The sequence below is a fragment of the Gavialis gangeticus genome, unplaced genomic scaffold (genome assembly GCF_001723915.1).
Source record: "Gavialis gangeticus isolate Ggan-Ray unplaced genomic scaffold, GavGan_comp1, whole genome shotgun sequence".
Taxonomy (NCBI): domain Eukaryota; kingdom Metazoa; phylum Chordata; order Crocodylia; family Gavialidae; genus Gavialis; species Gavialis gangeticus.
The window spans coordinates 12,139,662-12,146,406 of NW_017729017.1; positions in this window are offsets into that span (position 1 = coordinate 12,139,662).

The window sequence follows — 6,745 nt, forward strand, 5'->3', positions numbered from 1 at the left end:
CTATTGTAACAGGGTAGGGTCCCTAGGGATGCCTGTGTTACCCCTAGAGCTCCTTAACCGTGCTAATCTTGCCCAACAGGCACCCTCTGTCTCACCCACCATGTCTTGCTGGTACTATTAATATAGGGAGGCTGCCCTTGATCCTTTATGTTTGGACACGGTCTTGCTGGATCCTACTGAACCCTGGGGTTTGTAGACCCCTTGGCACCCTGGTTCACCATGAATGTGTCCTGAGACACTCACCCTTCTGGGCTATATGCGTGGCTGCATACCACCCCTTTACCATGCCCCAAGCCTCGCAGATGGTACTGACGTTGTCTCGCCTAGGCCTTGCTATAGTTCGGCCCCCTTCTCCTCCCTGGGCTCTCCACAGCCCTGTCTCTGCACCTCACTAGCGCTGGATTCTAGTCTCCCCTTTGCCACTGCGCCCTCTGGCACCAGGTCCTGTGCACCCCAAGTACTGTGCCCACACTGGTGCTGGGGTCGCCACACTATAGCAGGCCCCCAGTGAGGCCTCCTCCTTCCCCAATAGCCTCACCCAAACCACCAGTGTTATAAAACAGCAAACAAAACATGAGCCCCTGGGCTATACCAGAACACCAAAGTTCAGGGTGTGCTCTGCCCCTTTAAAAGAGTAAAACGTCCTCCCTGGTACTAAGTACCTCGTAGGCAAGGGTACCTTGTGAGCTCCAGGAGCTCCATTAGCTCTAAGGGCAGCGTGTCTGGCAGATGCCACGTCTCAGGGCTATTTCTCCCTGGAGGCTCCTTCCCCTTCAGCTGCTGGGGTTTATATGGGCCCAGGGCCCTGCCTCTTCCAGCCAGCTGACCAGGTGCCGGTGCAGGCTAATTTCCTCATTAGCCAGTTGCCCTGGTAACCTGCATCTGGGCTCCTGCCTGGCTCTTGGGCTCTCTTCCAAGGCAATCTCTGCTCTTACAGGAGCAGGCACCTTAGTGCCCTGCAACACTATATATATATATCAATATAGCTATATCGATATATTTACATATAAAACAAGCTTATGTGAGATGATATACTTACTTTAGTTAATCCATAAGGTGCAAATCTACCCTGCCTTCTACTTGACTTCACACTATCATGGCTACCTGTGCATTTCTGTTAACAAAATCCCATACAAGATTCTGCTAAGAATCATATTAGTTTAGGCTTTTGATTTTCTTACTCTCCAAACTCATGCTTCATTACTTAAGGTTTGTTTTATGTTGCTGGTTTGGGATTTATTTGAATTTGCCTTATGCAGCATCCTCCTTCTGATTGGCCAAAGTCCTCAGCCCACTCTGAAAGAAAATGCGACACTGGTCAGGCCACAGTTGGAGTACTGCATCCAGTTCTGGGCGCTGCACTTCAGGAGCGATGTGGACAGCACTGAGAGGATCCAAAGGAGGGTGTGACAGGCGTATCTCGCTGGAGCCTTTCTATTGGTGGCTCCACCTTCCTGTCTTGGGCTAACCGCCTGCTTACTCGCCTGCCATGGCTTGATCTTAATTGATTGAGTGATGTAATTAGCAGGAGGCTGCCCACTTTATATGACCGGTGTCAGGGGGTGCTATCTGTGGCTCCTTTTCCTCCTCTACACCGCAGCCCAAGCCTCGCAGATGGTACTTGACATGGTTTGCCCTATGCCTTGGCCCTCTTCTTTACTTCTGGTGCTCCCCACTGCCCCCTCTCGCTCCGGGGCTCCTCACTACCCCCGCTGGCTCCGGGGCTCCTCACTTCCCCCTCTCAGCTCCAGGGCTCCTCATTGCCCCCTCTCAGCTCCCAATGCCCCCTCTCACTCCGGGGCTCCTCACAGTCCCCTTTCACTCCGGGGCTTCTCACTGTCCCCTCTCACTCTGGGGCTTCCCACTGTTCCCTCTCGATCTGGGACTGGGGTCAAATGCACCCCGAACGCTGCACCCTCTATGGTGCCAGGGTCCCCATGCTACCGTGGAGCTCCTATGAGGCCTCCTCCAACCCCTAATAGCCTCACCTGGGCCTCCAGTAAAACAGTAAACACAAAACACTAAGCCCCTGGGCTATAACATAAACTAAACTGTCTGGTCAAAACCACGTTCTATCCCTACCAGGAAAATACTCCAACTCATAGTAGCAACCAGGGGATGCTCCTGCAGTCTATCTTCTCCTTTCTCTCTGCACTGGCTGAGCTCCCCCCTCCTTGGCCACCAGAGGGGAACTGCCCTCCTGGCCTCATGCTTGGGCTTAAGAAGGGGCCAAGCCCTGCCCCTTCCTGTCAGCTGATTCCCTTGGTTCCCCTAGCAACCAGCACCTGTGCTGCCCTGGTGACTGGCAGTTGAGCCTCCCCCTTCTCACCACTAGGGGTCTCTCCTGAGCCATTTCTGCTTTTAGGCGTAGGGCACCCGAGTGCTCTGTGACACACCTCCCCCCCTTTTTAACTCCCAACTCACCGAGCCGTGTCTTCATTCGCACCTGTTGCTCCATCCGTCTGGGGCTCTTCTCTCAGCCCTTTCCCCGGCACCCGGTAATTCAGGCTCAGGAGGCGGAGGTTTTCAGGTGCCTCCTACTCGCCTTTTACCCAAGGCACACCGTGTGGGATTTGTTGGGAGTTACCCACCACAGGTAGTCCCCCCACACTGGCCAAACTTGGTAGGGTGCCTTTAGGCCTATTTTCTTTTCTACTTTCTCCATGTTCGGGTACATGGTTCTGGTCATGGTGTACTTTCCTGACGGAGGCAGCGGGTGCCTCACTGCAGTCGTTGGGGATCCGCCTCCCTGCCACCCCATTATTTTTCTTCCTTACCCAGTAGCCTCCCGGCCCCCCGGCCCCACTTCTTCCTCGTATTGTCTCGAGAGGAAGTCAGCATTTATGTTTCGGGTTCCAGGACGATGTTTTACCTTGAAACAATATGGCTGCAGACTAAGGGCCTATCTCATCAACCTTGTGTTATCCATCTTCATGCTCTGCAGCCAGCACAGGGGCGCGTGGTCAGTGACCAAGGTGAACCGCTGCCCTAACAAGTAATATCACAGTGTCTCAATAGCCCACTTTATCGCCAGACACTCTTTCTCCACTGTGGCATAACTTTGTTCCGGTGGGTGTAATTTCCTACTTATGTAGGCTATAGGGTGGTCTTCTTCTCCTTCTTGCTGTACCAGCACAGCTCCGATAGCCACATCCGATGCATTGGTCTGCACCAAGACGGGTTTATTCAAATCTGGAGTATACAAAAGCGGTTGTAGGCACAGCGCCTCCTTCACGGTTCGGAATGCCTCTTCTGCTTCTGATGTCCATTTCACGTTGGTTGGAGCCCCTGCTTTTATCATGTTTGTCAATGGTACTACTACATCTGCGAAGCAGGGTATAAACTTCCTATAATAACTGGCCAGTCCCAGGAAAGCCCTCACTTGCTTTGTACTATGGGGTGCTTGATATTTCTGCGCTGCCTCCACCTTGCTCAGCAAAGGTCTCACTTTCCCGCTTCCTATTAGGAACCCCAGGTATTGCGTTTCCTTTTCCCCCACCGTACATTTCTTTGGGTTGGCTGTCAGCCTGGCCCTTCTTAAATCTTGCAGTACCGCCCTCAGTGCGGTGAGGCGCTCAGCCTAGCCCTCTGTGTATATCACGATGTCGTCAATGTATGCTGCGGCGTAACCCCCATGGGGAGCCAAAACTTTGTCCATTAATCACTGGAATGTGGCCGCAGCTCCGTGCAATCTGAATGGCATCCGTCGGAATTGAAAAAGACCCCACAGAGTGGCAAATGCTGTTTTTTCCTGGTCTTCAGGGGCCACAGGGGCCTGCCAGTATCCTTTGGTCAAGTCCAACATGGAGATGTAGTTAGCTTGCCCGATGCTCTCCACCAGTTCATCTACTCGGGGCATCGGATTGGCATCAAACTTAGCCACTGCATTTACTTTTCGGTAGTCAACACAGAGGAAGATTTTTCCATCAGGCTTAGGTACCGCCACGATGGGACGCCGCCAATCGCTGTGAGATTCACAGATAATACCCTTCTCCAGCATCATTGTATTCTCCGCTCTTATCAAGTCTTGGAGGCGCTGGGGAATCCATATCCAATGCTCACGTACTACCAGGCCCGGAGGGGTCTTTATCCGGTGTACCACGCCTCGGGCTTCCCCAGGGGTTCCCTGGAACACATCTTTGTACTCCTTGACCAACTTGGCAGCCTGTTTTCTCTGGTCTTCTGACAGTCGCACGGCCAGTTCTATGTTCCCCGGCCCGCTGTCATCCGTTAACGTCGGTCCCAATTCCAGCTCTTCAGGATGAAGGGCTAAATACATACACTCGCAGTCTTCCCACCTCTTCAACATATTGACATGGTATACTTGCCTCTTTTTCTTCTTATCAGTCTGGTATACTTTGTAATCCACGGGCCCCACTTGGTGTACGACCTCGTAGGGTCCCTGCCACCAGGCAAGTAACTTGCTTTCGCTGTCTGGCAGCAGAACCAACACGCGGTCTCCCATGTCAAATCTCCTTTCCCAGGCGCCTCTGTTGTAATGCTGCGCTTGTCATTGCTGGGCTTCTTGGAGATTTCCCATGACCACATTCTGGGCTGCTTCAAGGCTTTCCCACAGTTGGATCACATATTGGAAGACATTCTGGTCTCTATGCCGCTGTTCCTCCCAACCCTCCTTAATTAGGTCCAGAATTCCCCTTGGTTGCCGGCCGTATAACAACGCAAATGGTGAGAACCCAGTCGAGGCCTGGGGTGCTTCTCTTACTGCAAATAACAGAGGGGGCATCATTTTGTCCCAATTCTGCGGGCTCTCAACTACAAACTTTTTCAGCATTTGCTTCAGTGTCTGATTGAAACATTCCACGAGCCCATCCGTTTGTGGATGATATATGGCTGTCTTCAGACGTTTGATCCCCAAGGCTTTACTCACTCCTTTGAACATGAGGGATGTAAAGTTCGTCCCTTGATCAATCAGTATTTCCTTCAGAAGCCCTACTCGGGAGAAGATCTTCAATAGCTCGTTCACTACCTTCGGCGCAGACACCGTCCGCATCGGTACTGCTTCCAGGTACCTAGTCGCATAGTCTAGTAGCACTAATATATATTGGTTGCCTCTGCTACTCCAGGGAAGTGGCCCCACGATGTCCACTGCTACCCTCTCAAAGGGGACCTCTACTAGAGGCATTGAAATCAAAGGAGCCTTTGGGGGCGGCCTGGGATTCACTTTTTGGCAGTCGGGACATGAAGCACAATATCATGCGACTTCCTGCACCAGTCCTGGCCAAAAAAACCTTGCCCTGATGTGTGCCTCTGTTTTGTCCCAGCCCAAATGCCCGCCCATGGGGAGCTCATGAGCCACTTTCAATAAGGCCCATCGATATCACCATGGAACCAACAGCTGAGCGACCTCCCCTCCTTTTGGTTTCCCTTGCTTGATCCAGTATAGGAGGCCGCCTTGAACCTTGGAGTTATTTTCACTAATTCTGGTCTCAATAGCTCGTCGTCCTTCTGAGCGAGGTGTTCCAGCAGCGCTTACCGGAAATCCGACTCTCAACTCTGTTCTAGTTGAAAGTGCTCATCTTCCCACAAACGGGCGACGTCCACTCTTTGGTCCACTCTCTCCTCGTGAGGAGACTGCTTAGTTTCACCCACAAAACCCTCCGTGGTCTCTTTGCGCCACACATTAGCTATTTCTTCTAGCAACTCGGGCCAGTTGCAGCACAGTATTACTGGGTAGGGTAAATGGTCTGAGACCCCCACTAACATTGGGTGGGTCTTGTTGCCTACTCGCAGAGTGACCCTCACCCTGTCAAAAACGAGGGCATCCCCGCACCAGCACTGCATCCTCATGCGGTCCCCTCTTCCCCTCTCCCTTGTTGGTCATACGTCGCTCCGCACCACCGTCTGCTTTGAGCCCGAGTCCAGTATAGCCGTGACTCTTTTCCCCTCTATTACTACTTCTGTCAACAAGAGGGGAGGCTCATCCCCCACCTTGGGGTCGACTCAGGTTCCATAGCCGCACAGTCCTACCTGCATCGTTGACTGGGGTCGCGTGCTTTCGATCACGGCGGATAACAGGGTCTGTTGTCTTATGGCTTTGTCCAGTAGATCTTGCACCTTTTGATGTAATTGATCCACTGCTTGCTCCTTCCTCTGCACGGGCCCAAGGGCTCTCTTCTTTACACGGGCGAACCAGTGTCTTATGGTGCATGCTGCTGTATAAAGCTTTCCTGGCCAATGCACCATTGTGACAGGAGTATCTTGCTGGAGCCTTTCTATTGGTGGCTCTGCCTTCCTGTCTTGGGCTAACTGCCTGCTTATTCGCCTGCCATGCCTTGATCTTAATTGATTGAGTGATGTAATTAGCGGGAGGCTGCCCACTTTATATGCCCGGTGTCAAGGGGTGCTATCTGTGGCTCGTTTTCCTCCTCTACACTGCAGCCCAAGCCTCGCAGATGGTACCTGACATGGTTTGCCCTATGCCTTGGCCCTCTTCTTTACTTCTGGTGCTCCCCACTGCCCCCTCTCGCTCCGGGGCTCCTCACTGCCCCCTCTCGCTCCCCAGTGCCCCCTCTTGCTCTGGGGCTCCTCACAGTCCCCTCTTGCTCCGGGGCTCCTCACTGTCCCCTCTCGCTCTGGGCCTTCCCACTGTCTCTTCTCGGTCCGGGGCTTCTCACAGTCCCCTCTCACTCCAGGGCTTCCCACTGTCCCCTCTTGCTCTGGGACTGGGGTCAAATGCACCCTGAATGCTGCACCCTCTATGGTGCCAGGGTCCCCATGCTACCGT